At 36.8% G+C, this 22,489-nt stretch overlaps 1 protein-coding gene and 1 long non-coding RNA gene across 2 annotated transcripts in view; one reads left to right on the top strand and one right to left on the bottom strand.

The window, feature by feature from the left end:
• LOC143182001 (KICSTOR subunit 2) overlaps window positions 1–22,489 on the bottom strand; it is a 144,670-nt gene that overhangs the window by 46,456 nt on the left and 75,725 nt on the right. The window lies entirely within an intron of this gene.
• LOC143182058 (uncharacterized) lies at window positions 20,670–21,413 on the top strand. Its single transcript, XR_013002390.1, has 4 exons — window positions 20,670–20,791; window positions 20,872–20,927; window positions 21,003–21,207; window positions 21,280–21,413. It is a non-coding gene; the product is annotated as an uncharacterized LOC143182058 (long non-coding RNA).

The following is a 22,489-nucleotide window of genomic DNA, read 5'->3' as shown; positions in this document are numbered from 1 at the left end:
AGAAGAGGTCTCTTCTCCTCTCTAGCCACTCGCTCATCGACTTCTTCTTCGCACCAGAAGAAGAGTCGATAATACAGTCCACTGCATTACCTTTGCGTTACAGGCAAGGTATTGCCATCCCCTCCAAATAGGCTCGCGAGCGCAGCCTGGAGTTGGGAATCTTTGGTATAGCTAGACTTCCACTCTTGCTTACCGCCGCGGTTCCGCCGCTATCTCTCTTTTTCAGACGCCAACGTCGCTAAGGGGAGCACCGGCGTCACCACCAGCCAGGGCCCTCCGATCCACCGACGACCACCCGAGCCGACGAGGACCGGAGCAGCACCCAGCCCCCTACACGAAAGTTTAAATAAACGTCGCTTCCAAGCCCTTTTCAGGGCCGACAAAATATAAAACTTGTGTCTTCGTTTTCTTTCGTATTCCCTCAATCTCACCTCATCCGGACCTCCGTTGGATCCCTTATTTTAAGCGATTCCAACAACTTTCCATCCTCTTGGAAAAACGCTAAAGTTATACCGATTTATAAAAAAAACAAGGATCCCTGTAACCCAGCCAGCTATTGCCCCATTAGCTTAACCCCTAATATTAGCAAAGTATACGAAGCAATAATCAATAACAAAATTAACGAATTTTGTAGGAAAAACAATATCATTCCAGATTGTGAATTTGGGTTCAAAAATCAATTATCCACTGTGCATGCGATAAATGAATTAATCTCTGATATCAATCAGTCTGTTGATAATAGCCAACTGGTAGGTGCTGCACTTTTAGATCTTGAAAAAGCATTTGATTCGATATGGCATAATGGTCTTCTATACAAATTAAAAAAAAAATCTTTTCCTTCATGGTTATCAAGCTTAATTTGGGATATGATCAAGGATAGATCACTTGTTACTTCCATAGAACAAGGTTTATCTTCTGAAAAATTTTCCATAACTGACGGATTACAACAGGGCACTGTAAACTCACCTGTTTTATTTAATATATATACCAGCGACCTCTTTAACTTATTTGACCTGAACAAGTCTAAAGAAAAAGCAGCAATTGCTTTTGCTTACTAGATTGACTCTATTACTAGTGACATATACTATTACTAGTGACATGTACTATTACGTCACTAGTAATAGAGTCAATCTAGTAAAAACGAAACTTGAAGCGATAGCCGATAAAATTAACCAATACTATTCTCAATGGAATTTAAAAATAAATCCAAACAAATGCGAAACAATATTATTCAGATAACCGGTTCATTATCTTTCAAGCAAAACTAAAGAGGGCAGCAACCGTTTTCAAATCACAACAATAATACCGGGCACTAATAACGATAGAGCACCAATTCCACATAAGAAAATAGTAAAATATTTAGGTTTTAATATTGATTATTTATTAAGAGGAAATAAACATATAGACATGCAACTAACTAAAGCCAAAAAAGCATTCCAGGCCCATAGTAGAATATTTTATAATAGATATTTGACAAAAAGGAATAATTCTATATATGTTATTAATTAGACCAATCTTAACATATGCCGCTCCCACATGGTGGAACATTAATCACATAACAATGGAGAAATTAAGAAGCTTTGAACGTAAATGCCTAAGAGCATGTTTATCTATGTATCGCTCTACACAAACAGATTGGCAACACTATTTAGCAAATTATAATATATACAATGTAGCTAATATCCCTAGGATAGATTCTTTTATATTAAAAATTACAAGAGACTACTTTAGTAAACTTCCTAACATTAATAATACTTATATACAGTCAATCAAAGATCAACATCAGACCATATTCTGTAGACAACTGATTACTGGTTATACAGCCTCACCGACTTTCATATATTGTGATAAAAAGGGTCTATTACAAGACAGTAATAACATACCAATTATATATCGTTGGAGGAGGAATAAAGCGAACAAAAGAATAGCGTATTTACATAACGCTATGACTGAATTCTCAAATAATATTAAGTATTCGACTACGATACCAGAAATAGATTCTAACAATTTCCATTGGCTTAATTTTAATAAATACTGGTGGATCGAGGATTCCGATCCAAATATTCCAGAACTAGCCATTAGACATAAAAATTTTATATCTAGGCGCAATATGTAAAAGTACCTGACTTTAATAGTGAACCAATTTATGAGTTACTATTTAAAAATATTATCTAGGGTTAAACAAAAATAGTTATACACCCATTGTAAGTAGTATTAGTCCGTAATTAGTTTTAATTAGTTTGTAGTATTAAGTATAAGTTTTTCTAATACCGATTCAGGGGTTTTGTAATAGTTTTTTCCGCATGTTTTTCTTAGTGCAATATATGGCAGTAGAAATGTACAAGTACACTTATAGGACATGATATAGCGATTTCGCAATTAACATATTGCAATGTGAGCCAAAAGCGAGTGGCCTTATTGGAAAAACTAATAATATAAGGTGTTTTTAGAAGTTTATTACCACCTATAACTATGATTTGTATTACTATTTCTTGAATAAACTTTGTAAAAAAAAAAAAAAAAAAAAAAAAAAAAAAAAAAAAAAAAAAAAAAAGAGTGGAGCATGAGACTGGACTACCACGGGTCGTTCGCCATTAAAGAAATTCATTAATATAGAAGTTGTATGGTGCCGGAGATTCCCAAAAGTGTACCAATAGTGGCAGTGCGCATGAAACAATGAGCGAAAGTATTAGGAGTTAATTGTTCATAAAAGATAAGGACAGGGTGAGCAAAAACATTCAGTGTGATAACTTTACTACAAGTGAGGTTACCCTGAATGGGGAAACCGCGACGCCTTAAGAGGAAGGACGAGCAGGACATCTTACAGCAGGGAGCTCAACTAATTTAACGTCAGCTCGCAAGATGGCAACAAAAGGGAAAACGATAAAGATAACAGAGACTACAAACAAGAAAAACATCCCTGTCGGAGATAAAGTAATAGCAAGAGAGCTCAAAATAATAAAAAACCTTTCGGCGAAAACGAAAATGACAAACATTGAAGAACTGATGGATAAAGTGAACTCACTCACGAACAAATATGTAAAGACAAGCGTCGCACCAAAGATAGGAGTGTCAAGAAAAAGGGAGATAGAAAATTCAAACACTGACATAAGGGAAGACATGGTTTCGGATACATCCAGTATAATAGAGAGTAAGAGTACGAACCAAGATCAAGAAAGTATGGAAGTTGATACAGAATGGAGACAGAGCGAAGGTAGCAGAAACAGCGCCAAAAAAAAGAACATTAATATAGAAATGACAGAGCTGGAGTCCGAAGACGCATTAAAGCAAACGCGAATGCGTAGAACAGAATCACAATTACACAATAAAGGAGACGGGAGCAGACAAAATAATAATAGGACGAAACCACCACCAATTCAAGTTATGGATATGACGATTAAGAGATTAAGATATCTCTAATTTTGCAAGAATAAAACAAGTTCTGACAGAAGAGAAAATAAATTTTTACTCATTCACAATGAAGAGTAAAAAACCAATCTCCATGATTCTAAAAGGGACCAAAGGGGATTTCGAAGCAGATGAAATCCTAGCAGAAATAAATGATTTGAGACTGCAGGAGATAAATATTATAAAACTAAACAAAATAGATTTTAATAAAAAAATGCCAGAAAACTATCACTTTTTGGTACAACTAAAACCGGGAAGTAGAATCGATAATCTAACTAAAATAAATAGATTAGCATTTCAGAACATAAAATGGGAAAGAATGATCAAGAAAGAAGTGTTTCAATGCCATAAGTGTCAAAGAGTGGGACACTCCAGTTTTAACTGCGATATGGATTACCGATGTGTAAAGTGCCTGGAAAATCACGAACCAGGGAAGTGCAGGCTCACAATGGACACACCAAGAGAAGAGCTGGCATGTGTAAATTGCAGGCAGAAGGGACACCCAGCATCATATAGAGGATGTAAATACATCAAAATCGCAGAAGAGATTCAGAGAGGAGAGAACTTAAAGAACGCAACAAGCAGGAAACATATAGTAAATGTCTCAAAAACAGTGAGAGAAGGCATCACATATGCAAAAGTGGTAGGCGGAGGGATGACATTGAGCAGGAGCAATTGCGGCAGGAGCAGGGAAGCAGACACATCGCTGCACAACCAGGAGACGCACCAGGAGACAGAGGGACGGATACAACGGAACCCAGCACTCCAGATGGAAGGCATCAACAGAATGTTAAAACCAGCGATGAATAACCTAAAGGAGAGCATCATAGCGAGCGTAAACCAACAATTAAAAGAAATTTCAAAGTTAATGCAGGATAATACTAACAGAATAGATTATTTATTCACGCTTATAGATCATAACTATGGATAATCACAACCATAACAATGAACAATCAAATAGTGAAGCTGGGCGAAGCCAAGAGGTAATTAATATAAACATAAACAAATTAAAATGTATGGCACTGAACGTCAATTCATTGATCTCTAATGCGAAAAGAGATGAGCTTTCAGATTTCCTAAAAAAGCATAACCCAGATATTTTGATGATATCAGAAACAAAATTAAATAATAAACACTAAATGACATTTAAAAATTACACAATGGTGAGAAACGATAGACCAAACTCTATACAAGGGGGAGGCACCGCAATTCTGATCAAAACATATATTCGTTTCGAAAAGGTTATCGTAAATGAAATAGAGTCAAATAATTTATTAGAATCAACGATAGTAAAAATAGCAGCGTGCACAGATATAAAATTTTACATAATAAGTGTCTACGCTACAAACAGCAACAGAATAGAATTCATCAATGAATTGAACGTCCTCTGCTCAAAACTCAATTTAGGAAAAGATAATGTATATTTCGTTTTGGCGGGTGATCAATGCGAGACATCAAGCCTGGGGAGACAATAAAAACAACCCGAGGGGGAATTACTTATACATATAGATGGGTAAATTAGAGAAACGGACATTGGCTTAAAAATACTACGAGCGGACCTGCCAACGTTCCCGAGCGCGGGTTCTTTTCTGGATATAGGAATAGTAGACGAAAGAATTAAGATCACGGATCTCAAGAACGGGAAAATAGAGGCAATAGACACGGATAGCGATCACAGAGCAATATCGTTTACAATAGATCTGGGCTTCCTTGGGAGAAACACACTGATCAAAAAACTCCCTCATTTCAAATACCAATTAAAAAAAACCAACTCGAGCAAATTCAGAGAGGAATTAGCAAATAAATTCTGTTTAGAAATCCCGGATAATAGAAATCTTTCAAACAAAGAAATAGATTTCTGGCTTTCGGAACTGGAAAAATTTTTAAAATCTATAATGAAGAAAATTATTCCAAAATTTAAACCAAACAACAGTACAGATAAATATATGAATAATAATATTAAAAAACTAAAAAAGGCCAAATCCTTACTTCTTACACAAATCCTAAGACATAAGAATGATTACAACAAGCAAGAATACATAAAACTAAAGGAAACTCTTAAGGAGGTCAAATACACGATATTGAAGGAGTTTGCAATAGTGGTAAATAAGTATTGGGCGAATAAAATAAAGGAAATAGATTACAGAAAATCCGATAAATTCTTTCCAGAAATAAACCAGCGATTTCGACCTAGGGAGCCCATATCGATTGATGACCTGCATATAAAGAATGACAACTTAAATTTAATGGTAAGAGCGGATTGCCCTGTAAGTAGTGTAACTCAAATTAACAACGAATTCATAATTAGGAAACCGAAAACAAAACTGGAAATTATGGGCGCACATTTCGAAAAAATCAATGCACCCAAATATCTTAACCAGGACACCAGACTGAAGGAGCTGGTAGAGAAAAGGGTGAGCAATTTCAGATTGGACCCACAAAGGAAAAAGTGTATATTGCAGTTCACTGCGGAAAATAGGGCCTTAGATCCGGTATACACAGAGCAGGAAACACAAATAAAGTTTTTCTGTAATAAGGAAATTATAAAAGCAATCCTAAAAAGATTACCCAACAAAACATCAACAGGTCCAGACGGCATTCCATATTTAGTAATAAAAAATTTAACAACCCAAATAATAAATGTATATGCAATAATTTTCAATAACGCAATTAATAATAAATATTTTCCGAAACAATGGAAAAAAACAAAAGTAGTTCCCATTAAAAAAAAGGTAAAGACCATAAAATTCCAGCGAATTATGGACCAATAAATTTGGCACCCAACATTAGCAAGGTCTTCGAAATAACAATCAAAAATTCAATAGACAAGTGCTCTGAAGAAAATAAATTAATCCCTGATAACCAATTCGGCTTCAGATTCAGCCACTCCACAAGCCACGCGATAGAACAACTGTTAAATAATGTATATAATCATCTCAACAAGAACGAATTAGTAGCAGCCTGCCTGTTAGACATAGAGAATCATTCGACACCGTATGGCACGAAGGGCTGATATATAAACTAATTAAAAACAGATTCCCAGAGGCCCTTATACAAATTATTGATGATATGACATCGGACACGTGCTTCGTAGTATCAAATGGAATTCAAGAAATAACAAAAACATTCAAATTAATAGAAGGTCTGCAACAGGGAAGGGTATGTGCCCCAACCCTGTTCAACCTATACAATGACGGTATAAATATGGCAGATATCAATAGTAATAACGGAACATACTCAATAGCTTGCGGGGATGACGAAATTATATATGTGGCAGGGAAGAATACGGAAAGAGTAAAAGCGAGTCTACAAGAGTTAGTAGAAAAAAGAGTCAAACGTTACGCAATGTGGAATTTGAAAATAAACGCAGAGAAATGTGAAACAATAGTGTTCAGAAAACAGATAAATTTTTTGACAAAAAACTCACAAATAGGCCTAAAAGATTTTAAAATTAATATCACGGATCCAGGCAGTAACGAATTAAAGGAAATAACAAACAATAAAACAGTTAAATACCTAGGAGTGCATTTGGACCATCTACTTAGATTAAATAAACATATAGATACGCAAATTACGAAAGCATTCAAAGCGATACAAACAAACAACAAATTATTTAAAACTAGATTTTTATCAAAAAAGGCAAAAATAATATGCTATCAACTTTTAATAAGACCCATACTTACTTACGCTCCTTCAGCCTGGTGGAATATATCAGCGTAGTCAATGGAAAAACTTAGGAAGCTTCAAAGGAAATGTCTAAGAGCCTGCATACATACGAACGGGTCATTCCATGCGAAATCGTGCACGTTTCGGAGCAAGTTCTTGTAATTTGCTGAAATTTGAATATGTTGTAGTCTTTAACGATATTTAAACGTACCCCAAAGGATTTTTCAAAATTTTGAAAATTGTCGATTTTACAGCTGTTTGAAGTTAAGTGCTACCTTTTTTTTAAAAAATTATAGCTATTGAACTAGTAAGCGGATAGAGATGAGCTTTACGGTGCTTATAGAGAAAACATTGAAGTTTGTAAAAAAAATTATTTCATTTAAAAAAAATTGTTTTTTAATCATCTTTTTTGCAATAATTTAAAACAAATGCAGGTTTTTAAGATGATGCGCGATTTTAAAAATCTGAAAAAAAAGGGAGAATATAGTTTGATCCTTCCCCTTGATGGACGAACTTTCAAAAAGATGGACATTTTAAAATTGGCCCTGTGAAAGTTGCCGAAAGTTGACGCTACGTCGAGTCGCACGGCCGCGGCGGGCGCGTCGTCGCTGGCAGCCTGGACGACTCTAGCGGGCGAACGTGCGTTATTATTTGCGATCAAATCATTATTCTACATCATTTCCATTTGCAAGATTTAATGTGATGAATAAAAAATATTGGTAACTCACTCTTTGTCAATGGTACTTATTGTTCAAAACATTTCAGTTGCCATAGTCTAATGGAAACCACGAGGAGGTGGTGAGTTTTCTTCCATCGGGATGGGATGGGATATCATGGGAAATTGGGTTAAGGATTGGATCATATCAATGAGTGTGTAACGGAATGAATAATCGGATGTACAAGTAATTAATTCATAACTTTTACAATTTCTGACTTTGTACTATAAGAATAGACTCTGACCGATAAATCAGACACTGTGTCTGTTCGAGCGAAAGAATGAAACTGTCGCGTTCCAGGAATTGTTTTGGCAAGTTCACGTCTCGTTACTGATATTGATAAATGTTTGTTATATTCTTCTACTGTACTGAATGTAAAATTAATATTTTTCACATTAACAGTCGCCCAGTCACACAATTTCTGTGGTGTGGTTATCTGGTCTTCTAATGGGCTTTGCAAACTTGATCGAGCTGCAAGACGTTTCAAAGACCCGCCAACACCATCGCATGCATTTTTGCCATGTGAAGTTGCAAAAAAGTGCCATTCTGCATTAATACCAAAATCTTCGAAATGAAAGCTAAGATTTTAGAGATTATATTTATTTTTATATTCAGAAGCAGCTCCGCCAGAAAAATATTTAATTCTTTTAATACCAGTACCGTATTTGTCTTGCAAAAATGCTATTAATTTAATTTGAAATAAATGAACAGAAATATTGTCATGCTGATGACAATCTGAAATAATGACAAAGTTGCCATGTTGTACAGTATCATTTGTACGATGGTAAATAACGAAAATGTGAATGGTAGCCTGTTTGTTAGAATGATAATTTTGAATTTCGTCTTGAATAACAAAAGAATAATTTACAGTAAAGTCTCCGACGACAGCGAATTCATTAGGCTCTAAAGTTTCTTTTACATTTTTAAAGTAACTACTTTGATTTTTTGCAATAAAGTCATGGACTTGTAACTTGCATAATTGACTTTCTAATTCATTAAGAAACGCCATTATTGTATACTCTACCGACTCTAAACTGGATCTATCGGTATTTGTCCACTGGGAAAAGGAAAAGGATATAATTCCGTGTTTTTAAATAAAGCTTCTAATTGTATGCGGATATGTTTAAAACCTGGACAATGTTTGCAATTATTCAAATAGCAAGATTCGTTAGACGAATCGCAACGCATATTTGAAAGCATGTCCTTGTATGTAAAAGGAAAATCGAGTGAAGCAGGCATTAATTTTTGCAGTTTGGCACCAGCTAATATTTATTTTACATTTTGATGCATAACACATACGCACACAGAATGTGTTCCACTAGTTCCTGCTAATATGCACTCTTTGGGACGAAGCTGAGCAAATTTACTAAATCCTACTTTTACGGACGGATTTCGTTCTTTGAAAAGTGAATACAATTCATTTAAATTATTCAAAATTAAGCGTTTCTGGATATGTAATTTGAAACCGTCTTTTTTAACCGAAACGAAGTCTTTTTTCCCGGGCATGATTCTACTGACTTCGTCATTACAATAAAATGATTGCACCAAGGATATGGTAGATTCGGACAATGAGAAACCTTTCTTATTGTCGGGGTATGATAAAATACCCTTTTCGACGTATAACTATTTTGCTTTAGTTGCCATGTGTTGAGTGCAATCAACTTCAAGCATCATGTCTCTAATACTTCACGATTTTGGAAGAACCGTAAGAAGGTGTAACTGGTCATTATAATTGCTTAATAATTTGTACTTGTTTCTTAATTCAGGTAAAATTTCTGCATAAAAGCAATCGGGATTATCATCAATAAAGTTATTTACTAACTTTCGTTTTATTTCTGTACTGGTATAATCTAGTGTTTGTAACAAAGAGTCGGATGTTAAAAAATCTAATGAAGTTAATGGTGGTTGTTTTAAAATGCTACGTGTCTTGTTGATGGACTCAGTAAGTAAAGCTTTGTCAAATATCTCCTCTACATTTTCTACTTCATCCGAATCTGAATTTGAATCTACTTCTATACCATGTGAAACCTCAAATGGCATGAAACTGCTGTTAGAGGTTCCAGGCTGTGGTTCTGTAAATATATTTCTAATGTTTGATGCAACAGACAAACGATTGCACTTCAACTGGCAACTATTGCAAATATACTCACCTAATTGTACATGTTGATACATCCCCCGCGACGATTCCGTGATGCGTCTGGTATCCTTGTAGTATCTAGTATGGCGTGCAATCGCAAAAGGGTTGCAGCAAATCCTTGGTCCCATTTTAGCAGCAGTAGATATACACACGTGCACACAAGTAGAAAACAAATCGCTCGTTTTTCTTATGCTAAACAATCCGTTGGTTGAATTGTTTCTGATGCGCTGCCCTGACTTTCGCTTCGTCCAAGCCTTGTGACTTTTGATCGGGGGTACAAACTACGGTTACAATTGACAGAAAATAGGCACGAAAAATCCTTGCTAAGGGATTGGCTGTAAGGCATTATCCTTTTTCTGATTCGTTGACAATTATATTCCACAAAACTGATCAAGTGTAGGAAAGGTAAGCGGTCGGCGTCAGTACCCTCGGCCGAGCGGCAGCGAAACCTCCCCTATCCGATTTATGACACATTGTAAAACAATAAGCCTATTCTCCTGGAAAGGATGAACATAAAGTCGCGATATCCAACAATACCGAAGACTAACTTAAATGCTGGAAGAGAAATTATATTATTCTTCAGACTACGATTTCAAAAGAACTGCTACAATAGAATGCAATGTTTTTCCCTGCAACACAGGTAATGGCAACTGAAATGTTTTGAACAATAAGTACCATTGACAAAGAGTGAGTTACCAACATTTTTTATTCATCACATTAAACCTTGCAAATGGAAATGATGTAGAATAATGATTTGATCGCAAATAATAACGCACGTTCGCCCGCTAGAGTCGTCCAGGCTGCCAGCGACGACGCGCCCGCCGCGGCCATGCGACTCGACGCAGCGTCAACTTTCCGCAATTTTCACAGGGCCAATTTTAAAATGTCCATCTTTTAGAAAGTTTGTCCATCAAGGGGAAGTTCGAACTATATTCTCCTTTCCTTCAGATTTTTAAAATCGCGCATCATCTTAAAAACATGCATTTGTTTAAAATAATTGCAAAAAAGATGATTAAAAAACAATTTTTTTTTAATGAAATAATTTTTTTTAGAAACTTCAATGTTTTCTCCATAAACACCATAAAGCTCATCTTCATCCGCTTACTAGTTCAATAGCTATAATTTTTTTTAAAAAAAAAGGTAGCACTTAACTTCAAACAGCTGTAAAATCGACAATTTTCAAAATTTTGAAAAATCCATTGGGGTACGTTTAAATATCGTTACAGATTACAACATATACAAATTTGAGCAAATTACAAGAACTTGCTCCAAAACGTGCCCGATTTCGCGCGGAATGACCCCAGATCAACAAAATTTCGAACCTGTTGAAACTTGTCATCGCTTGACTGATGTATTCATCAGTTTGTCACCAAATTTCGTAAAGATTAGACACATATTAGTACCGACAAAAAATGAATATCGATAACGCATATAAACGTGCTGTGTTATATTTTTTCTTTTCGAGTGGTGAAACTGCCAGATCTACAGCAATAAAAATTAATAGTGTACATGGTGCACATACTATTAGTGTAAGGACTGCCCAGAAATGGTTTGAAAAATTTAAACTTGCAAAAAGCAACATTAATGATGAACCCCGTTCAGGGCGTCCTGTCGATTTTGATACCGACGTTCTTAAAAATCTTGTGGAGTCAGAGCCACATTTAACAGTGGATCAGATCGCAGAAAAGATGCATTCATCTCATGGGAGTCTTTCGCCATTTAAAGGAGACTGGAAAAGTGTCCAAGCTTGGAAAGTGGGTACCACACGAGCTGTCCGAAGCCAATTGCCAGCAGCGATTAAACATCTGCATTTCCCTTCTATCGCGCTTTGAAAGAGAGCCATTTTTAGACCGTTTGGTAACAGGTGACGAAAAATGGATTATTTATGATAACGTCACCAGAAAAAGACAATGGACAGACAAAGATAAGCAGCCAATTCCAACACCAAAGGCGTTTTTACATCCCAAAAAGGTTCTGCTAAGTGTGTGGTGGGATATGTATGGTGTCATTTATTATGAATTGTTGGAACCAAATAAAACCATTAATGCAGATATATACAGTGAACAACTTTGCCGTTTAAATTCAGAATTGATTAAAAAACGCCCGCGATTAGTGAATATGAAGAAAGTGTTGTTCCACCATGATAACACTAGACCACTAATTACTGAACTGAATTGGGAGCTTTTGCCGCATCCTGCATACTCCCCGGATATTACCCCAAGTGATTTTCAGTTATTTCGTGCCTTACAAAATTTTTGCCAAGGCAAAAAGTTCAATTGTAAACAGGATATACAAAATGAACTCATAAGTTTTTTTTGCTTCAAAACCAGAATCTTTTTACACCAATGGAATAAAAAAGCTACCAGAAAGATGGCGAGATATTGTAGATAGCGGAGGAAAATATATCATAAATTAAAATGTTAAATTGTGTTTTATTTACACCATTTAAAAATTTCACCAAAATGCGCACGAACTTTTGGACTGACCTGATACAATGGAACCTAAAACTAAACCCTGAAAAACGTGAGACTATCCTTTTCCGGAAGCCTCTACACAATCTATCGTCTAAAGCAAAATCGTGTAGCAACCGTTTCCAGATAACTACTTTCAGACCGGGCGCTGAAGAAAGAGTAGCAATCAATATGTGCTTCGGGGCGTATAAATAAGTGGGTCCCTACAAATAAAGAGGAAATCAATCGCTTATTTGGGCTCATTATATGGATGGGATTGGTAAAATATCCAGCGATATATTTATACTGGTCCAGGGATCCGCAATATTATCATCCATTCCCACCCAAAGTCATGAGCAGGAACCGATTTGAGATTCTCTTAAGGATGCTTCACTTTTGCAACAATGAAACAGCAGATGTCACCAACCGTAAATACAAAATCCAGCCGATTATCGACGAATTGAACAAAAATTTTAAAAAATATTATCGTCCGACGGAAATAATTTGTATTGACGAATCGATGATTCCATTTCGTGGACGAATTATGTTCCGACAATACATGAAGCAGAAAAAACACAAGTATGGAATACAAATATTCAAACTCAGCTGTGGCCTCGGCTATACATATAATTTCAGTGTTTACACTGGTGTAACGACCCACGGTCTTCCCTCTCACTCTATTCATTTCCGGAGAAACAATGGGATCTATGGTTACCTCAAGCAATATTCTCCTATAACACAAGCACACACGAAGGAACAAGATTCACGCCACACGAACTTGTCTTCGGCATAAAAACGCGCTTACCCTCAAACATTCCTTCAAATGACAGTCTAGGCACTTATACAGACTATGTAGACAATTTAATCTCCAAACTACATTCACTCCGAGAACTAGCACGAGCTCTAAAGGAGCGGTCTCGATCACAGACAGCAGACAGAAGTATTATTACGATAAGAAAATTCACCCTAAAAATTATAAGATTGGAGATTATGTAATGCTCCTTAATCCACGACGCGACAAACTAAGTAGTGAATACAGAGGGCCTTACCGGATTATTGAAATCCTAGAGAATAATAATGTAAAAACCTCTATAGGTCCAAGAAAACTTAAGGTTATCCATATGGACAGAATTAAAAAAGCCCATCTATCATAAAATACATACATTAAGGGGGGGTACGATCAGATATGTCAGAGCAGCGACATTACCGACAAAATTAGGCAAAAACAGGGGTTTACGGCCTGACACTTTTCGTCCTTATATGAGATGATTTTAAGCTGGGAATGGGTTCATTCGAAAGAAAAAAGTTCAATGCAGCGCAGTCAACTCACGATTTAACGAAATTCTACTGATATTTAGTAATACGAGTGTTATAAAGTAGAGCAAAAATCTACCATTGACAGCTATGGAAATTTAAGCGTTTTTATATAATTTAGAGAGTGTTTTGAACGAAATGGCGAGTTGACTGCGCTGCGTTGTACTTTTTTCTATCGAATGAACCCTTTCCCAGTTCAAAATGTTCTCATATAAGGACGAAAAGTGTCAGGCCGTAAAACCATACCACAGTATTGCTTTTGGCTGGGTTATCGATAAAACAGAGCAAAAAATATGACAAATTTAGTTGGCCTTTCTCGAACCAGGCGGCGCCTAATTTGAAAGGCTGCCGATGTGGAATCGGAATCTGTGATACCCAAATTGGCGATGCGAGTTACTGAAAATTTCCCCCTCCACTACATACACCATCTTAGGATTCGCGTGTGCATGAGCTCGGCGCTTCGGGCCACTTCGGACAGCTTCGGAAAGTCAAAAGAGAACGCGAATGTAAAGTGAACCTTACTCTCTTGAAATACTGTGAAGTTGCCGACAAACGGCGCGCGATATTTTCATTTGCCCATATTTATTGTGTCAGCATCGCCGACTTCTACGATTTCTAGAAATGCAGTCACTGTGACTACACCGGTTGTAAAAAGAATTAATACAAGAATTAATTTATGATTTTTTTTAGTTTTTTATTATAATAATTTATTTATAATTTATTTTTTATTATATAATTTATTTAATGATAATAATATTTTGGGGGCCGTGCCCCTTTCCTCCCCCTCTTCTCCCGCCTCTCCCGCCTCTCCCGCCTCTCCCGCCTCTCCCGCCTCTTCCGTACTTATAAAATTTTAATAAGTGTTTCATTTTTTTCATCTGTAATAGAAAAAGTAAATAATTATAATGTTATGTAGTCTGAAATTGCGTATGTATCTAATTATAAGTACGTACCTTTTTAATTATAGCCAGCATTTCTGCTGGTGGTGGCGACGGAGACCGCGGCTGCCTCGGTTCCCGCCGCGGCTGCCTCGGTTCCCGCCGCGGCTCCCTTGGTGCCCGCCGCGGCGACGGAGACCGCGGCCGCGGCGTTGATGATCCTCCTCCGACCTCCTTCGATGGAGAACACTCCATTACAGTTTCTTTGTTTGCCATCTAAAAATAAATTAAAGAAATTATTGTATCCTTTTCTTGAATTATTATGTATGATTCATAGACAAATTACACAATCATGCTATAATTCACTGAAAATATGTCTTTACTTATCTCGAGTATCGAATAACTTCTTTATCTTTAATTCGACGATTTATTTTCTCAAATAATTTTCGAGCACGTGTCTAGTCGCCGAATGCTGACTTGGGGACAGCCTCGAACATTACAACGTAACATCGTCCAATGACAAAAATTTAATCTTTTATTACCATTCTTACAAATAGGATAAAAATATAAATCATAAAAAATTAGATTTGTGTTATTGGACGATGTTACGTTATAATGTTCGAGGTTGTCCCCGAGTCAGCATTCGGCGACTAGACGCGTGCTCGAAAATTATTTGAGAAAATAAATCGTCGAAGGAATTATTCGACACTCGAGATAAGTAAAGACATATTTTCAATGAATTATAGCATGATTTTGTAACAATAGAAGAAACAGAGATAGTAAATGCGAAAATACTTACGATGCTTGCTCCGCAAATGTCGCTTTGCAAATGACGGTATGCCTGATAATCGAGCGCTCACATTCGTGCATTGTCCGTACGACGATCTTCATTTCGATTTTATTAATCGAAATTCCAGCAGTGGTTTTCATAACGAATATATGACACTCAATGCTTTTCAAGATATTAGTAAAATTTTATTATCTTCTATAAGTATAAATAAGTTGAACATAATATTGAGTAATGCGTTGGCGTAAAAAAACTTCTTCTTTTCAAAATTTTCTGATCTATTTATGTAAAATAATTACAAAATGTACGAAATGTAATTATGTTACATAAATAGATGAAACAGTTTCAAAGAAAAAAAGGGATCAATTTCTTGCCATTCCAAGGGTATACAACTTGATACCCCTTGGGTGATAGTTTCGCGTACTTTCTTCTTGTCAATACATTATTTGATATTTTCTTTAAATAATTTGTACTTGTAGGAGGTACTAAAACTTTATGTGTAAATATTCTAAAAATCTTCCATCTCCTATCTGTGTTGTAGAAAGAGAGAGAGGGAGAGAGAGAGAGAGGGGAGAGAGAGAGAGAGAGAGAGAGAGAGAGAGAGAGAGAGAGAGAGAGAGCGTGTTGGAAGGACAAGGATTGTTCGTTGAGTTGTTATAAATTTTGTAATACATTAGTATTTACGTTAGAAAATAATGTAATTCGTACATCCATATTCTTTCTACTGTCTTTTGTTTTTCCTCTCATTAGTTTTTTGCTTTGTGTGCGACGGTGAAAGAATACGAAGCAATCGAGCTTTTACTTAGTGCACAAATATATTCGTATTGCAATTTAATTTCGTCTAAAGTGCTACATTTCTGTACGGTTCATTTCGTACTGCAACTTTTATACGGCAGTTCCGTGATAATTCGTGTGTGTTCATAATTGTGTGATTATTCTATTGGCATGGAAGCAAGAAAGCGAGGCGAGAAAGAACGATCACGCTATGTAAAGGGGAACAGAAAATGTTTTCGTCCTACAACGTGTTCAAAGCGCATGTCCAACAATACAAAGTGGCGGAAAAGGTAAGTCACATTTTATTGTACTTTGCACGAGGATAATAATGTCCTAATTTTCCTATACCTTGATTGGATATTGTATGTACATATAGCAAATCCAATCGATTGACCAACAACACAGTACACAAAGAAATAGTCTATATATATGTCATTATAAACAGTACTACATTCATATGATTTATTATTGACTGGCATCGATTGATTTTGCTGTTGAACGATATTCAAGTATGAAAAAATTAGTCGAAATCATATAATTGTTCGGAATGAAGTGGGCATCTAACGCTGGCGACTGACTACAACCGATAGCTACGAGCTTCACGCCTGTTTCAGCCGTTTGGTGGACTCACGCGTGAATACGAACTGTTGAATCTATAGAATGTCTAAATATTTCGTGTCTCTAAAAAAAACATAGCATAGGCGGTAACGTGCAAGAATACGGAGCCCGTCTTTTGCTGTCATGCGGGTTCAAATCTGTGACTTTTTTATTTAATACATAATTTCTTTTTAGTTTTTTAACTTTAGAATTCCTCGTTTCATATATTACTTCATTTATAAAATACCGTAGAAAATATAATTCATATTTTAGCCGCACAGATAGTCATAAAACACAGTTGCACTGTTCTCATTCTTTTACAACCAGTCTTTTATGGAATACAATAATAATTTGAGCCAAAGTAATATAAAATCAAATTTATATAAAGATTCAAATTGTATATTAGAATTATTTCTAGAATAAAAAAAAGTTGCAGGTTTGAACGGGATCCGAACTCGAGCAAAGGTAAAGACATAGATGACAAGTATAGGATTTGTGCATTTTGACGTTCATCATTTCATTACGGTTACGAGGTGAGATCCTATACATGTCTGATGTTGCAGTTAGATTATGCATAATGAAGAAACAAATGCAGCAGATCACATGTATATTCAAAACATTCGTGTGCGTTTGGATACATACATCACCAGCCACGCATAGGGAATTGAAATATTTCAGGACCGTCGATTAGCTGTCGCGATTTCGAGTAACAATCGGTCATGTTCGGCTCGCGTCGCGCCAAGCATCGCTCGCTCGTAGCCTAGCGCGTTACCACCTATCTATACATACAGGGTGTCCTGCGTAACACTGTACAGTCCATTATTTCCTAAATTAAGATATAAAAAAACTGTTTACATGAAATTTGCATGGTACAAAGGGGAAAATTTATTGGCTATCACGAGAAAGGCTCTTTTTTTGTTTAACACTTTCGTACTTTAGTTGATTCATAGTATGACATTGGTAATTTGAGGACATATATAATACGATTTTCAGATTCTAAAACTGTGATAATCGAAACAAAGGCTTATCTCGAGAAAGGTCTTTCCTCCAAATAGCTACTCAATTGTACATGATTTTTACTATGCCTGTCTTTTTTCTACTGCATATTTCGTATATTTTACGTACAGACGACAACTAAAGGATGCAGCTTGCCTCCTAATAAGGCAATATCAACAAGACGATACCAGCAACATACAACTCCGTCAGGATACTCGTAACATAATCCAAACAAGTACTGGTACAGGTGCGTCCGGTGAAATATTCCCAAGTACGTCCACTATAGCTGATTTTCATGCAAGACATGAAGAAAACATTGGAAATCCCGAAGACGTCGAAATTATAGAAGAAATCATAGAAGAAGACGACTTGGAAGATATAGATATAGAAGATATGGAACAAGAAGATCAACTGAATAGTGAAAGAATTTCGCCAGTGCCGGAAGAGTCTTGGCAGTCTTCCGCAAGAGAAAGCAATGAAGAAGTAAGTGAAGATGTTCGAAGTGACATTAATTCCAAGAGGAACTGGTTGGTAGATAGAGAAAAACCACAAGGGAGACTTTGTCGACTTTCCATATGTTTTCAACCAAATAATACAGCTCGGAAAACATTCAAATATCGGCTGTGGCATCGAACATTTTAAAATAGTTGGACATCAACAAAACGGATTAGAGAAAGTCTATAATGTACAGTGTCAAATGTGCAATCATCAAGAGCGCATATCATGTTTGCAAAAGACTGATGCCACTATGGATATAAATCGCAGTGCCGTTTCCGTGACAATGCTGACAGACGGCGGATATAATCAACTGGAAGAAATAATGTCTGGCATAAACGTATCGTGTATGTCCAGAAGACTGTACGACAAATGTCAAGATGAGTTGATCGATGCCTTCGAACTGGCTGCACAACGAGAAATGGAAGATGCAGGAAAAGAGGAGAGAGAACTGGCCATAGCAAGAGGCGATGTATACCCGGGTTCTAATGTACCGTGGATCGCAGTTGTCGCAGATGGCAGTTGGATGAAAAGATCATACCGTGGTGGTGATTACAATTCTCTTTCTGGTGTAGGGGCCATCGTTGGGTACCACACAAAAAAAGTATTGTATATCAACGTGAAGAATAAATTCTGTATGATCTGTCAACGAGCAGCTAAGAAGAAGGAAGAAGCGCGCGAGCATCGCTGCTTCAAAAACTGGGGTCGTAATCAGAGTTCAACTGGAATGGAAAGTGCTGCTATTGTGGAAGGCTTCAACTGTAGCGTAGAAATGCACGGCCTAATATACGCAATATTAGTTGCCGATGGTGACAGTAGTGTATACAAAAAGATATTGGATAATGATCCTTACAAAGAGTACATGGTGCATGTACGGAAAATTGAATGCACCAATCATCTCTTACGCAATTTCGGTAGAAAGATAAACGAAATCGTTGCAAAAGGTCGATGCAAGGAACTAAGAGGCATCGTCAAACAGAATGCCCTCCGCCTGCGCACGGGTATACACAAAGCTGCGGAATACCGATTCAAGGAGAAGATAAATCTCGTCGACCAAATAAAAAATTTGAAGGTAGATTTGAGAAATGTGCCGAGCCACGTTTTCGGTGAACATAAGGATTGTCAGAGATTAGCATATTTTTGCGACAAACACTCTGACTCCAACGGAATCAACTACGTTCCACAGCTGAGGGAAGCGGGCATTTATCAGAGCATTGAGGAGGCGATGCAGCCACTGTTCGTTCAGGCTGAAAGTTTGCTGCACACTCTGAACAATAATTCCGTCGAAACATTTAATAATATTATTGCTAAATTCATCGGAGGAAAACGCATAAACTTTGGACGAAAAGGCTCGTATCAAGGTAGAGTTTCTGCTGCTGTTGTTCAATGTAACTCAAAAGAAGCGTTAAGCCGATTGAGTATCGCAATGGACAAAGAACCGACAGCCATTGTAAAAAGGATGGAAGAACAACGTAAACGTGTATTATTGAGAAAAATGAAATATGTACAACAAGCGAAAGCGTCCTCCTCTCGGTATGAAAAACAATCATGCGATAGCGATTACGGCCCCAATGCAGAGAAACCAGACATGGAAGAGGCTGTGTACTTTTCTGAGTGTGAAAGGCATGTAGCAACACTACGCGAATGGCAGAGGATACGACACAGGATCGAAGAGGAAACTCGTGATCAGGCGAATTGTGAAAAATGGATGGCATATAGGAAAAAATTATTAACTGCGTCTAATTTCGGCAAGATATGCCGATTACGAAAGGATACGCCTCGAGCAAATACTTTGAAGAGTATAATGTATCCGCAAATACAAAATCTACGTTCTCTGGAATACGGAAGAGAGAACGAGGTGAAAGCTTTGAAACAATTAGAAAAAGAATTTGGAATTACTCTTGCATCGTGTGGCCTCTTCATCGATGCCATCGTACCTTATTTGGGTGCGACGCCCGATAGCCTCATTGAAGACGATACTATCGTTGAAGTCAAATGTCCGGAATCGGCAAAGGATTTATCGCCTACTGAAGCGATACAACAGCTTCCTGCAATACGACGGATTTATTGCGGTGATGAATTAAATAAAAATCACCATTACTACTATCAAGTGCAAGGGCAGTTGCATATCACCAACAGAGAAAATGCTTTGTTTTGTTTATGGACCCCGAAAGGGATGAAAATTACGAAAGTAAAAAGAGACAACGAATTCTGGCAGACAGAAATGGAAGAAAAACTAAAAAAGTTTTATGAGGACTGCATGCTACCAGAAATTGTAGACAGCAGGTTCAATAGAGGTCAGCCAATTAGAGAGCCCTCATATATAAAAAAAAGAGCTACATGCTCAATTCAATACAAAAATACATCTAACGATGTGTAATGCTGGGAAGACAACTCCCACTTTATTGAGGCAATAATATTGTCTAATAATATTGTCTAATGTCCCAATTGCACCAACGAGTGCAAAGCAGCGCACATGAAGAGCTGTCCGATTGCAATCTAATGTCGCAATTGCACCAACGAGTGCAAAGCAGCGCACATGAAGAACTTTTCTATGGCCTATTGCGACTACAGTAAAATTACAAAATGTTATCTATAGGTGAATTAATTCGAAATCATCATGAAAATAATTTTGTATACATTTCTTTTACAGGTTCATATCACAGGAATAATTCTTTTGTATGAAGTGGAAATGATGCACAAAAAACGGTAAGTACGATAATGATGATATCTTTATCGTATAAATAATTGGACAACACCATACATTTCTTCTGTTTTTCACAGATCAGTATCAAGAGTGCAAATCCTGCCACTTGAAACAAAGACAGAGCCAACACTTTACAACATATGTAAAGAGATAAGTATAGTCACATACATATAATAATAATGTACATTTTTCATCGAAGATAAATTCATTATAAATCGTTTTCGTTGTGCTTAAATTTTTATCACAGATTTTATAGCATCCAACTGTAATTTTCTGACTTCTGTAAGTACAGGGCATCAAAAAACTCAAACTGAGTTCAAAATTTATTGGAACTTCACTATCATTTTTCAATAGGACAGCTGAGTTCCTTCGACACTTGCGAGCTGACAATGGTAGTCATCTGCGTGAAACGACTGCATTCTCTCAGTGAACGCAGTATAAATACAGATGAGCCGTATCGCCATGACAAGAGTTATTGAACGTGTATAAAAAAGGTATATAGATGTATAACAGATTTCATGCTAACTAATCATATTTCTCCTGTACATCGAACATAATGTAATAATTATATTTATTTTCAATATTATAGATAAATAATTGTGTTTACTTTGATAGAGAAAGAGTTCACACTACGCAAGTGGAAGAACGGCAGTAGCAACTTTGACCGGGGTCGTGACAGCAGCTACAGAGGCGGAAGAGACGGGCACCAAGATATCAAGTTTTATTTTTAAATAAAAAATTTTAACACATGTATTGTTTAGTTATTTCAAACTAAATGTATTGTGTGATTATCGTTGGGATGGATCGTATCGATGTGGGCGAACAATGAATAATATGAATGTAGTGGTATTTAGAATGTGACACGTGTAAAAGTTATACACATACAAATAACATGTGTCGTTTGCTAAATACCACTACATTCACACGATTCAGTGCTGTATTGAATCACTGAAAATATCTCAGCAATCGGAAACATCGCGCGTGGCTCGTGCCGCTTGTAGGGATGTGAACAGTTGAATATGGCGTTTCAAGAGTGAGAGAGTAAGACTCATATTCGCACTCTCTCTACTTTCCGCAAATGTCCGAAGTCGGTCGCGAAGCGTCGAGTTCACGTACACATAACTCGTATAGTAGTGTGTGCAGTAGAGGGGGAAATTTTCTAAGCTACCTCCCGAAATCGAAATCATAGAAAGGCTCCATCTTGCGTTCATCAGGCAGCCACGTGTCTGTGGGTAATACTATTTCTGTAACGAAAACTGTAATAGCAGATACCGACCTGGCAATCTCGAAAAGTCACGTGACTACCGTACCCCCTTAAGCCAAAGTCAGCAGCCCATTATCGACGCCAAGGTGCAACAGGCAAATAGAACGAAAGAACGGAAAAACAAAAGAACAGCAAGACCATGGAACAATATACATGTTTGAAGAAAACAGCCCCGATGGAAGTATGCTTCATTAAGGAATTTTCCAAAATGGCATGCGACCCATATGCAATTCAAGAAATGGGAGAGATCGCGGACTGCCCCGAGGCGCACCTAATTGTAGCAACCTCGGCAAGGAGGAA

The sequence above is a fragment of the Calliopsis andreniformis genome, chromosome 1 (genome assembly GCF_051401765.1).
Source record: "Calliopsis andreniformis isolate RMS-2024a chromosome 1, iyCalAndr_principal, whole genome shotgun sequence".
Lineage (NCBI taxonomy): Eukaryota > Metazoa > Arthropoda > Insecta > Hymenoptera > Andrenidae > Calliopsis > Calliopsis andreniformis.
This window is presented reverse-complemented; position numbering and strand designations above follow the sequence as displayed.